The sequence below is a fragment of the Equus przewalskii genome, chromosome 3 (assembly GCF_037783145.1).
Source record: "Equus przewalskii isolate Varuska chromosome 3, EquPr2, whole genome shotgun sequence".
Taxonomy (NCBI): Eukaryota; Metazoa; Chordata; class Mammalia; order Perissodactyla; family Equidae; genus Equus; species Equus przewalskii.
This window is the reverse complement of record NC_091833.1, coordinates 99,029,089-99,042,417: the sequence shown is the minus strand read 5'-3', so window position 1 is coordinate 99,042,417 and position 13,329 is coordinate 99,029,089.

Genomic DNA, 13,329 nt, shown 5'->3' with positions numbered 1-13,329 from the left:
CCAAAACAAAAAAAGTAATTTGAATTTCTTTAATGTCTGGCCTAATAAAAGCTAGATTCTTGTATCAGCATTTATTTCATTATTGCTATATCACATGTTATGTGGCCTCTGGAAAACTCCACTGTACACATTTCTAAGAAGATGAGAGTGAAAAAGGCAAAAAAGCTTTACAGGTCAGAGAGCCCTAGAGATCCCTGGACCACACTTGGAGTCTAATTGTTTTTCCTTGGATTTAGTCAGCCCTTTTGAGAATTGTGTATCTGGTTGTGTTAGTTCCCTCACAGAGTTGCTTGTAGTGAACTGTGCTTTGGCCTGTCCATATTGAAGGAGAATATAAGGAGAGGGGAGAAACTGACAAAATTTCTTATTGTTATTATCAAAATGAAATTGTTGGATCCTTCATTTTCAATGTCAAACAATATCCTCTTTAGGAAGACACTGGTTGACTGACTTATTTTATTTTCAATTTTAGAGGAAGATTGGCCCTGAGCTAACATCTGTTGCCCGTCTTCCTCTTTTTGCTTGAGGAAGATTGTCGCTGAATTAACATCTGTGCCAACCTTCCTCTATTTTATGTGGGATGCTGCCACAGCACGGCTTGATGAGTGGTGCTAGATCTGTGCCAGGGATCCGAACCTGCGAACCCTGGGCTGCCAAAGTGGAGAGTGCGAACTTAACCCCTATGCCACTGGGCCAGCCCCCTGACATTTTCGAAATCTCAGAACCAGAAGTAGTCACACTGCTGAACAGTTGGTACATTTATTATGTGAATGTTGATTTGTGTAACTTGTTTCCCTCTTTATATTGGCTGTTAGTGTTACTGCACAAAAATGGGGTTCTCCGACCAGATGCACATAAAAAAGCCAATTAATTATAGCATCAGCCTTTCGGGAAAGAAAACAACGTTATTGCTAGATCAATCTGCAAGGAGACAGGGGTGTGCCCTTAAATCTGTCTCCCCGATCTAGGGCTTGGGGCACAATTTGTGGGATGAAAGACAGGGTGGCCTGAAGTGTGGAGATAGACAATTGGAGGAAAGGAGGAGTGAGGTAACTGATGTGGTGATCTCCACAAGCCTAGTCAAGCTTTGTGTCTCTTCATAGGACGCATGTTCACAAAATGGTAGCATTACCATGATCTGAGGCTGGAGTTTTTATCTCCTTGACATCAGAAAGGTCATTTGTTGAGCATTTGTGCAGGCCCAGTTGATAGGTTGGTGGTCTCATCCAGCCTGAACTGGACAAGGGGTCACAGTTTCTGAAAAACCACTCAATTAATCTGTTGATAAGATGGGGTCAGCTGAACCCGTCTTGGAGGGCCCACGGTTGCAATAGGAAGCTCAAACATATTTATGGTCCAGCTTTTTAGAAAGTACCTAAGACCCTGTGCATTGTATTTGGGCCTTTACATTCATTTCATCCTTTTCCCCTCTCCCAACCTTATGTTTCTTTCTATCTGCTTTCTCACTTTAGTTTTCTGTCTTACCTTGTATGTTAGACCCCTCACTGAAAAATGAGGCAGGGCATAAACGGTATTTATTGAATTGAAAAACCACTTATAATCTAGTTAGGCAAGTGAAGCAGATTCACAAATAAGATTAAAATAATGTGCATATTAAAAGTGCCTTTAAAGAGGTTCAGGGTCTCTGTCGACAATGGACATATGCAAACCCTGTGTCCCTAGTTCTACTCCTAGTTATTTATGCAGCAGAAACGCATCCATAATTTCACCAAGAGACATGCACTAGAATGTTCACAGCAGCACTGGAAACCAGCCAAATGCCCATCAACAATAGAATGAATAAACAAACTGTGATATAGTCACACAATGGACTACGATACAGCAATGAGAATGAACCACAATACGAGGACCCTCACAAAAATGCTGAATGCATGAAGCCAACTGCAATAGTACTTTCAGATCCCATTTAGATAAAGGATAAACAGGGTAAACTAAGCCTTACAGTTAACAGTCAGGAGACTGGCTACTCTTGGGAAGGGGGAGGGGCAGTGACTGGGAAGGGATACAGGGGGTCTTCAAGGTGCTGATACGTTCCACTTTTTGATCTGGGTGCAGGTTACATGGGTGTACAGACAGTCTCCCACTTACGATGGTTTGACTTACAATTTCTCGACTTTAAAATGTTGTGAAAGTGATATGTATTCAGTGGAAACTGTACTTCAAATTTTAATCTCTCCCAGGCTAGCCATATGCAGTACGATACTCTCTCATGATGCTGCGCAGCGGCAGCCCCCACAGCTGCCAGTCAGCCACGTGATCACTCGGGGAAACAACTGATAGAACCATCCTGCACCCATACAACCATTGTTTTTCACTTTCAGTACAAGATTCAATAAATTATATGAGAAAGTCAACACTTTAGTTCGAATAGGCTCTATGTTAGATGATTTTGCCCAACTGTAGGCTAATGTAAGTGTTCTGAGCAGGTTTAAGGTCCGTGAGGCTAAGCTATGACGTTTAGTAGGTTAGGTGCATTAAATGCACTTTCGACTTAAGATATTTTCAACTTACATGAGTTTATCAGGTATAACCCCATTGTAAGTTGAGGAAGATCTGTATTGAGTTTTTAATACTTCACTGTGCTGTACAAATTCGCATACTTTTCTAAACGTCATACTTCAATAAAGTTTTTAAAAAGAGGTGCAAAGATTGGCTTTAGAATAAAAAGAAGTTGCAACTGATTGTGGAGTCAGGAAACTTTCCAGAGAACCGTGTTGTTCGATGGAAGGGTCCAGGTTCAGGACGGATGGTAGAAGTTACCCTGCAGGGTTGCTAGGAACTTAGGAATACTGTCTTCAGGGTGCCTAGGAAACACCTGGACCATGGCAGACGCCAGGATAATGGCAACTGCTGTCATTGATGGAGTGGCTGGCATTGGAATAAAGCTATGAAAATGGCTGGGATTCAGACAGGTGGCGAGTGACAAAGGTGTGGAGTCAGCAGAGCTAAGCAGTATTTGAGAGACGGTTTGGCTCGGATGTAGGTGTGTTGGGGGAGACCCTCTGAACCATGGCCTTTGCCTGTCCTGTGCACCACTGCCCTGGGCATGGCACATAGTGGGCACTCGTCAGTACTTGCACGGAGCAAACAATCAATTGAAAGAACCAGTGAGGGAACAGATGAAGGGAATGGTAGTTTAGGGCCATATGGTGGTGGACACCCTTAAATGTCAAGCCGATAAGTTTTAGTTAACTTATAGACATGAAGTATCGTAAGCAGGAAGTGGCCTGAAAACTTTAAAACAAAGCCAGAGTGCTCTCCTGGCGTAGTGTGGGGCTGTGTTACCTGTCCGTGTGACGGAAGTGCAGAAACAAAGAGTAAGCATTTAGAAAGTTAATAGCAGTGTGACAGAGTAGTTTTTAACTTTTGAATCTGATAAAAAATCAGGCTTGCGTCTTGTGTTTTTGCTTTTTAAAAATTTCTGATAAAATTAATTGGATTGTAGTTTACAGGCCCTCGATGGATTAGAAACAAAAAACTGGGGTTCGCCCGGGGAGTTTGATGAGCGCTGACCCGAGGACGAGTGGAAGAGGGCGTGCTCAGCTCGCGCCAGTCCCCGCTCGGGAGTCCCGTGTGCTCGGCCGGCGCAGAGCTGCCTGGCTGCCTGGGGCTCCTGGTGCTGATGCGGCGGCAGGTGAAAACACCTGGTTCCTCAGCCCTGGGCAGGACTCCACGGACAGGCCATTTCACTCTCCCAGGCTGCGCTGGCACCTGCTGAGTGGGGGAGGCCTTCTGCAGTTTCTTCTGCCTGTTGCTAACAAAATACGTAGCTCGGCAACCCCTGTGTATGGGAAGGTAGGGGCAGCACGTAGGGAGCCTCCATGCTTGTGCTGTTCCGCCTGGGGATGGGTGTTAATTCCGCGGCTCTCTTCCCTGGAGCGGGGGCTCTCAGCCAGGCAGGGGCAGCTGGGTCGCCCTCCTCCAGGGTCCCCCAGCTGATTGGAAGCAGCACGGGGCCCTTCCATTCCTCCACTCGGACTCTAAGTGGGGTTTCCCAAACTCTGACCATCTGAACACACTGGGAAGAAACAACGAGTCCCGGCTCCTCACAAGAGTTGGGGAACAGTCTGAGGCAGTCTCCTCTCCCTGGGGTTCTCTCTGTGACCGTACATGATTAAAATGAAATGCAAAAGGGGCTGGCCAGTGGCATAGTGGCTAAGTTCCTGGGCTCCTTTTCGCAGCCTGGGGTTCACGGTTTCAGATCCTGGACTCAAACCTACACACTGCTCATCAAGCCATGCTGCGGCGGTGTCCCACATATAAAGTAGAGGAAGATTGGAACAGATGTTAGCTCAGGGCCAATCTTCCTCAAGCAAAAAGATTGGCAACAGATATTAGCAAAAGGCCAGTCTTCCTCACCAAAAATTAATTAATTTTAAAAATGCAAAAATTCAGATGTTTTGTCCAGACCCTTTTCGCTGCAAGTGACAGAACACCAAACCCCAAATGGTGCAAGAAGGGCATTCAGTCCTGTAGTGGGAACCTCCAGAGTCACAATCATTTTGTATTATCACAATGATTTTTTAAAATATAAAAATCATAGGTCACAATCATTTGTGAATGGAAAAAGTAATTAAACCCAGAGCCCTCAAGAAGGAGTCACACTGGACATCCTGGATAGTTACAGTTTTTAACCTCTCCTGGTAGACATTAGCTGCTTGCTTTGCCCAACACCTTTCTTGCTCTCTCATGGGAACATTTACTCCCACCTCCTACCCCCAGTTTTGCTCATTCCTCTCCCCTTCTGTCTCCTTGCTTTGGGTGGAGATGCCCCAGGAGTAGGCATGTGGTCCAAGTTCGTTGGGCCAGTCAGAACACTCTGCAAACTCGTGGCCACAGTGATTGGATCCAAGATGGGCATGTGACCCAAACCAAGCTAATCAGGTCTAACTGGAGTTAATCCTGCCTGTTGACTTGTGTGATCAGACTAGAGGAGGGCTCTCTTTTTCACCGGATTTGGAGCAATTGGTAGTCATCTTGTTACCATGAGGGCAGAGCTGGTCTGAGACTAACACCATCATAGAAAGAAACAGCAGGAGACAGACACCAGGTCCTCGTGATGCTGTTCACATCTCCCAGATTCACTTGTGTCTGAAGCAAGAATATCTCTGAATTAATAAATAATGTTAATAAATTCCCTTTTTTTGCCCCAGTTTAGATTGGGTTTTCATCACGTGCACCAAAAGAGTCTTGACAAGGCATCTCAACTTTATATTTTAATCACTGTTCTGAAATGTATTCCACTTCTCATTTCCACCTTAAATAAAGGATGTTAAACATAATTCCACCCCTCTTTGTGAGGGGTTCTTGTTATTGTACAGTTGTGCCTAAGGGGCTGTTGGGGCAGTTTACCTGCTGTGCCTGTGAGATTTCTGGCTTTTCTGTTTTTCTTATCTCTGCCCTGCCTCACAGCTGTAAGGGGCAGTCTCCGGCTTCATCTCCAGATTGCTGCTTCTAGTCTGCAGTGAGATTGGAAAGCAGTTAGCCAAAATTCTGGAATCTGGCATCGAATGAAAGTAAACGTCTTTAATTGTGGACTTAGAGGCTCTGGTCTGGATAAATCGCAAGGGCTTTGTGATATTTTGGCTGCCCCGGGGGGTTTTTGGTATTTGCTTTCTTCTGCTGCATTATTCTGGACAGATGAGGTTTCCTGATGTTTCTGTTGGTTGAGACTTTTACTGTAACAAGATTTTCACGCTAAAGGGTAGTGCAGTGTGAGCAAATGAGCCAGGTTGAAATGTCTTATAACTTAGCAAAGCTATTCAGTTGTCTTCAAAGAAGGAACAGTAACCCACAGCAGTATTCTGAACCCCAGACTGACCTTTAACTTGTTTTTCTTCTTTTCTAAAATAGCCTCTTTATTTTCAACCTCTAATAGCTTACACTGACTTGCAAGGGGAGGAAAAAAAAGCAAGTCTGCTTGTATCAGAGGGAGCGGTTTACTTAAGGCAGATGTGGAATCAATTTGGGCAAATGCGAGCTGCCAGCTTCTGAACTTTCTGGCTAGCGTATGCGCCCTGGAGAACATCGAGCCACTTAAGCCCGTCAATGTGATGCTGGAATATTGGTAAACAGGGGTAAGGGGCACGCAGCTTGCTGCCCTTGCTGGGTTAAGTGAAAACCTGTATAGGCACACTCCCTTTGAGAAGCTCAAATGAAGACAATTGTGTTTAGAAAAAATATAACCAATATCTGGTTTTGAAATTACTAGGAAAATGGCAGCTCTGGTGATTTATCTTGCAGAATAAGCAAAATCTGCTTTCTAAAATGGTTATTTTTTATTTTTATTTGTGCTCCCACTTGGTGTAGACTCACATTACAGACATAAAATACCCAAGCACAAAACCATCATTTGGCTTTTGTAATCAAGAGGGCAGGACTTGGTTTCTGCCAATCTGTGCCTTATGCAAGTTAGGTCTGTGGCTTTGGGGAACAAGTTAGGCAGTGGACTGAGAACCTCAGAAGGGTCACTCCTGTTTCTCCACTGCCTAAACATGTGACTCCTCGGTCTGTTTGGGCTCCCCATTAACTTTGTACCAGCTCTTGCCAAACACAGTTGTTTTCAATGATGAGGAGAATAATTGCAGTGAGTGAGCATCAGAGAACTTGGTACAGCCAGTTCCCAATGTGTTTCCAGCAAAGGAATGGGAAGACGAGTGAGGGCAGTTGCTTGTCTAGTCTCTAGAATGCCTGACGTGATTACACAAACATAGTAGGTGTTGTGGGCTGAATTGCGTGCCCTCAAAAGTCATATGCTGAAGTGCTAACCCCCAACCCCTCAGAATGTGACTGTATTTGGAGATGGGGTCTTTAGAGAGATGATTAAGATAAAATGAGGATATATGGGAGGCCCTAATCCAACATCACTGGTGTCCTTATAAGAAGAAATTAAGAAACAGACCTACACAGAGGGAAGACTGTGTGGGGATGCAGGAAGAAGATGGCCATCTATAAGCCAAAGGAAGAGCCCTCAGAAGAAACTAACCCTGTGGATAACCTTGATCTTGGACTTCCAGCCCCCAGAACTGTGAAAAAATACATTTCTGTTGCTTAAGCCGCCCAGTCTGCAGTCCTTTGTTAAGGCAGCCCTAGCAAATTAATACAGTAGTTGTGTAGTGAGTATCTGCTGGATGTTGTTATATCATCTCTTGTGAATATTTCTCTAAAATAAAATCTGTTTGTCCTAGAGGATCATGGCCTTAGCTTGAGGCTGAATCTCCTCTAAGGTTTATCCCTGGCTTCCTTCCCCTATTGCTCACCCAATGACCCTCCATTTCAGCCCAACTCATCTACTCATGCCCCTCAAAATACCATTAGTGCCCTCCTGCCCCTCTCCGTCCCTCTGCCCACCTTCAACCCTTGTGGAACATCCTCTTCGCTTCTCTTCACCTATCTAAACACTACCGTTATTTCTAGACCTATTTTGAGTTTGCCCCCACCCTTCAGTGCTTCCCTGACCTTGCCAGTTTGGGTGGATTACTTCCCCCTTTGTCTTCTTCTTCGTTCATACCACTCACTTGGCACAAAGTGGCATGGCTACCTTGGGTTGTGATTTTATTACCAGCAGGTGACAACTCCCTCCTACCTTCAGCTCAGGCTAAAATCCTTGGCATCATCCTTGCCTCCTCTCTTTCTCTCACACCTAACAGTCAAGCTGGCAGGAAACCAATGGACCCTACCCTCCAAATATCTCCAGACTTTGAACCCCTCTCACACCTTCCACTGTTATCACCAATGTCTAAGCCACTCTCTGCTCTTGCCCGGATTATGACGACAGCCTCCTAAGAGAATTCTTGGCTTCTACTTTTGTCCCCTGTGGTAGGCAGAATTCTAAGATGGCCCTGTATCCTCCCCTCCCCTGAGTGTGGGCAGGACTTGTAAAATGGATGTCACACCTGTGATTAGTTTATTAATCAGTTGACTTTGAGGGGTATCTTAGTCGGTCCTTGCCTAATCAGGTGAGCCCTTCAAAGGGACTGGGTCCTTCCAGAAGGAAGAAATTTGAAGTGTGAGAGAGCTTCTCCTTGTGGCCTTGAAAAAGAAAACAGCCATGTTGTTAACTGTCTGTTCAGGGGACCACATGGCAAGTACTTGAGTGTGGCCTCTAGGATCTAAGAGCCATCCCCAGGGAACAGTTGGCAAGAAAGTGGGATCTCAGTTCTACAACCACAAGGATATGAATTCTGCCAACAACCAGTGAGCCTGGGAGAGGACCCTGAGCCTCACATGAGACTGTAGGCCCAGCCAACACCTTGATTTCAGCCTGGTGGGACCCCAAGCAGAGGATCTTGCTAACCCATATGTGGTCAACTGACCCAGGAAACTGAGGGAATAAATTTGTGTTGTTTTAAGCTAAGTTTCTGGTAATTAGTTACGCAGCATGGATAACTGATACACCCCACTTCAGTCTATTCTCCGCACACTAGTCAGAGTGATCCTGTTAGAACACAAGGCAGATTGTGTCCTTCTTTCTCTCAGAAGTCTCCCGTGTCTTCTGTTGGCCTTGGAATAAAAGCCAAAGACCCAGAACATCCTCCATGATCTGACCTCTACCATCTCTGACCTCACGACCTTTTCCTTTCTCTCCTGTTCTCTCTGCTGCAGGCACAATGGCCTCCTCACTGCTCCAGGAATGCATTGGGCCTCCTCATGCTTCCACTTTAAGAGTTTGTTCTCTCCGCCTCGAACTCTCTTCCACCAGATTTCCTCATGCTTCTTCCATTGCCTCCTTCAAATCTTTTCTTAAAGAGCCTCCCCTAATCTCCACATTTAAAACTGCAACCTCTCTACATCAAGCCTAGCCCTCCCAATCCCTTTTACGCTCCCCAGCACTCTATAGTTTACATATTTATTGTGAATACTATTCTGTAACACTATGTATCATTCACTTATTTATCATGCATATTATGGGTTTCTTTCTTCTCCTGTTGGAATATACACTGCACAAAAGCAGGGGTCTGTGTCCCTTTTGTTCACTGATGTGTCCAAGCACCTAGAGTAGCACCTGGCAACCAATACTTGTTGAATCAGTGAATGGATATTTGTCGTGACTTTTAACAGTGAGATCCTTTCTGGTTAGTCTCTCTGGAATGTCCCACTGACATCCCCACCGCCTACCCTAGAGGTCAGTTCCCACCCTACAGGCAGTTCCCAAGAAGCAGATGCATCCGGGGTCTCTGACCTTGCACTCATGGGGCAAGTCAGAATTGCCAGGGAGCTAACCCCAACGAGCATCCCCCAGCCAGTAGGGCATGGGAGTTGGTGGGGAAAGACCCCAGGTTTCTTGCTCCATGAGACTCAGCCCCAGTTGTGTACAGCAGCAGTCCACTCACTAACACCTCTTAACTGGCTTTCTTCTTTTCTCTGTCTCACTTCCTCCCTCTCGCATCACCTCCCAAATAAATGACATGTCCCTCAATGCTTGTTTCAGGGTCAGCCTTTAGCCTAAAGGAACCTAGACTAAGCCAGTTCCCTGGTTTGAAGTATTAAGGCTGCAAGCCACATTTTAAAAACAAGCTTTGGGACTGACCAGTGGGTGAAACTTCAAACATTTCCCTCTCAGGAAGATCACAGGATTCAGTCCCTTAAGAATTTTAGAAGCGGAGTTCCATCAGGTAGGAATAGAGGTCTAAGAACTGCTCTCGGTGTTCTGATAGCCTGCGAAAAGTTGCCATTTACCAAGGACAAAACTATGTGTGCTAAATGTTAATGTTCACTATCGGGGGCTGGAGTCATCTATCCTTATGGCATATTATTCGGATCAAAAGCTATTACAGTTATGGATGTACAATTAACTTTTACAAAGAGGGGAGATAACATTAATTCATCAAGGACATCGATATCTGAACGAATCTTTCTAAGCAGAAGCTTTTGCTGTAAGCCCAGCTGGAAACCACTAAACTAATCTAACCCCCTTGTACACAGGAGGCATCTGAGGCCGGAGAAGGCCAAGGGCCTTGGCTCAGGTCACTCAGCTGGGGGCGAAGGGTCAGGGCTAGAACTTGGGCCTCTAGACTCCCCGTTCCATGCTCTTCTCACAGGAAGGGAATGGCATACTTTGGAGAATCTGTGATGATTGTTTCATCTGGAGAATATTTTGATAGAGCCAAAAATTTCCTTAAAAAGCACAGTGAGTGAATTTTACCCATTCGGAGATAAATTAGCTGCAGTGACAAAATGCTGAATATTTACAACATCAGATGAGCTTCTCTGTGGGAAACAGCTGCACGGCATATGAAGAATAGTACTAAGGACACATTTACTCATTTCGGAAGCAGCGTGGTGTAATTACACGCCTGGCATGGTACCTGGCACATAGTAGGCTGGTAGTGCCTAACTCTTTGAACTTGGACAAGTGACATGACCCCCTCTGGACCTCTTCTAATGTGTAAAATGTGGGGAGGAGAAGTTCATGATCTAATGGGGAGACCTGGTCCCAAGTCTTAACTTTGCCATGGGGTCCTGGGTAAGTTCCTCCATCCCTCGGAGCCTCGGTTTCTACATCTCTAAATAGAGAATCGATTATAAGCTCTCTATGATGACTTTTAGCTTAAAAATTCTAAGTCTGATGGCCTGGATATTCCCACACATCCCTTTCCACCTCTCACAGTCTCTGATCTTATTGGGTTTGGAATTGATTTGTTTCTGAGATTGATTTTTTTTCAACCTAAGTGAAAATAAAATGACACCTTCCCTTCAGTCAGGCTAATCCCTAGTGAGCAGCTCAGAGATGAGAAAGAAGTGTCAAGTAGACAAATATAAGTGAGGGCATCCACGGCAGGGGCATTCTAAAACCTCTCCTTTCAGCCAAAGGTGATCCCCGGGCAATTACTCTCATCTGTGCGAAAGCAGGTGGGAAAGGAAGACCAGAGGGCTTGCTCTGACAAACCCAGGAAAGCTGATGAGCAAGAGGGTTGTTAAAATGTGGATTTCTTCAAAGCCCTGTTCTTAGATTCCTTTTTGAAGAGAGAAGATTGCTTCAGGGGTGTCTTGTTCCTGACCAATAGCTTCCCAGAACTCTTAGCAGGACGTCATGTCACCACCCCTAGCTGGCCTCTCTCGAGATGGGTGCTCCAGTGGCAGGAACTGGGAGTATAGGCTTTTGAAAGAATGCTACATATAGTAAGATCTGCATGAGGATTTAATTCTTGATCTGGTTTGCAACATTTCTCTGTGTGTATATATACATATATATATGAGGGTATGGTAGTAAAGTAATGTGGTTGATTTCTGTTTTAAGCAGAACTATTAGACATTATATGCCCAAATGATCAGGCACTTTGCACTGTGACACCAGTGATGCCACCCTGGGGAAATAATTTTTAGAATTCCCCTCTCAGACTTGCCTTCTGAGTCAAGGCACAGTCTTTGGAATGTCCTCAATGGTAGAGGACCAAGGTCTTTTAGGAAAGAATTTGAGTTTTAGAATAGCCTTAAGTCATTCAGAGCGAGACTTGTGGATAAGGTGGGTTCTCCGGCTCTTTAAAAACAGGCAGAAGAATTCTGCCTAATAAATGTGGAAGGAATGAGAGAATGAAAAAGTCATCATTTTGTAACTCCTAGGGGAAGAATTGATTCAGACAATGATCATCAATGGATGAACTCGTTAGATGAAAGATTGATGGGGAACTTGAACACAGAGGGATGAGGCTGTCACCACCTGAACCAATGATCAATCTTAGCATCACCGAAGGTAGGACATTGTGTGTTTCCTGACATGATGCAATACGCAGCAGGAAGTGCCACCAGGAGGTGTTCCTGCCACGCATGCCAATAGTGCCCCTGGGGCTGACTTCCCTTTGCAGGAATTATGGAGGAATAGGGGAACAAGTAAAATGACTTGAATGGTATCACAAGGGGTCAAAGAGACAAATCCAGAATGTGGGCCCTTTTACAGCACAGCTGATCCAATTTCTACAAGTTAGCAGTGTGAAATAAAGATGGCAGAGGGAATAGTCAAGATTAAAAGAGAATTAAAAAAAAAAGATTAAAGAGAGTGAAGAGACATAATAACCATATGGAACATAGGGATCTTTTTGAACAAACCAGCTATAAAAGGGACACTTTTGCGACAATTGGGGAAATTTGTTTACAGACTGGGCATCAGATGGTGTCAGAGAATTGCTGTTAATTCTGTTAGGTGCAATCCTAACTGTGTGGTTATGTAGAAACAGTGTTGACTGGTTTTAGAGCTACAAAGTGAAGAATGTAGGGGGGAAGTGACCTGGTGCCTAGGGTTTGTTGTGGAATACATCAGCCAAGAACAAACAAAAAAAGAGAACATTTAAATGGATAAAGTAAATGTCATAAAATCTTGATAATGATTGCATCTGGGTGATGGGTATAGGAGCTTCATTGTACTAGTCTCTCTATTTTTGTTTGAAATTTAAAAAAATAAACAGTGAGAGGGGGAAGTAGTGGTGACTTTCAAAAGCTGGTCATTCTGAAGCAGGGTGTCAGACCACCGGCTCTCTGTGGCCCCTTTCATGTCAGTTAATACATATATTTCTCTACAAGGGAAAGAGGAGAAGAACAGGAGAAGAAGGAAGGATATCTACATACACATGTATGTAATGATCTCCAGGATATATTTTTAGTGATAAAGCAAAAGACAGAATAATGGGCTTAGAAAGCTACAATTTGGGTAGAGAAAAGAGGGTGGGGGTGTGGAACAAATCTACCTTCCTCTGGAAGGACGCGAAAGAAATCAGTGGTTGCCTCAGAGGCGAGAAACTGGTGGCTGGGCCAGGGTACAAGGAAATTTTACTTGCACACCGTATAGCCCTTTATACTTTTGGAATTTTGACAGTATGCATGTATTACCTATTCAAAAAATACAATTTTAAAGAAAAACAACCAAAAAAGAGCCATGCTTTTATTCCTCTATTTTAAGCAGGGCATTACTAGTCTAGAGCCAGTCTTAAGCTCTGAAGGAGTTTAGGTTTGGGGGGATGTCCACCTCATTTACCCTCTCTTCTTCAGGAACCACCTCTCACAGAACGTGGTGAAAGAATGGGCCTGGGTGGCGCCATTCTGTGCTTCAGCCACAGCTCACTGACCAGGGCTGAACGAAGGACCTAGATTTTCATTCTCTATCTCTCTCATAAGTCTACTGTTTCTTCTTTTTTTTAATTAAAAAAAATTTAGCTGTGGTAAAATAAACATAACATAAAATTTACTGTCCTAACCATTTTTAAGTGTGGAGTTCAGTAGTTAAATACATCCATAGTGTTGTTCAACTGACCTCCAGAACTCTTTCCATCTTGCAAAACTGAAACTGGATGCCCATTAAACAATAGCTTCCATTCC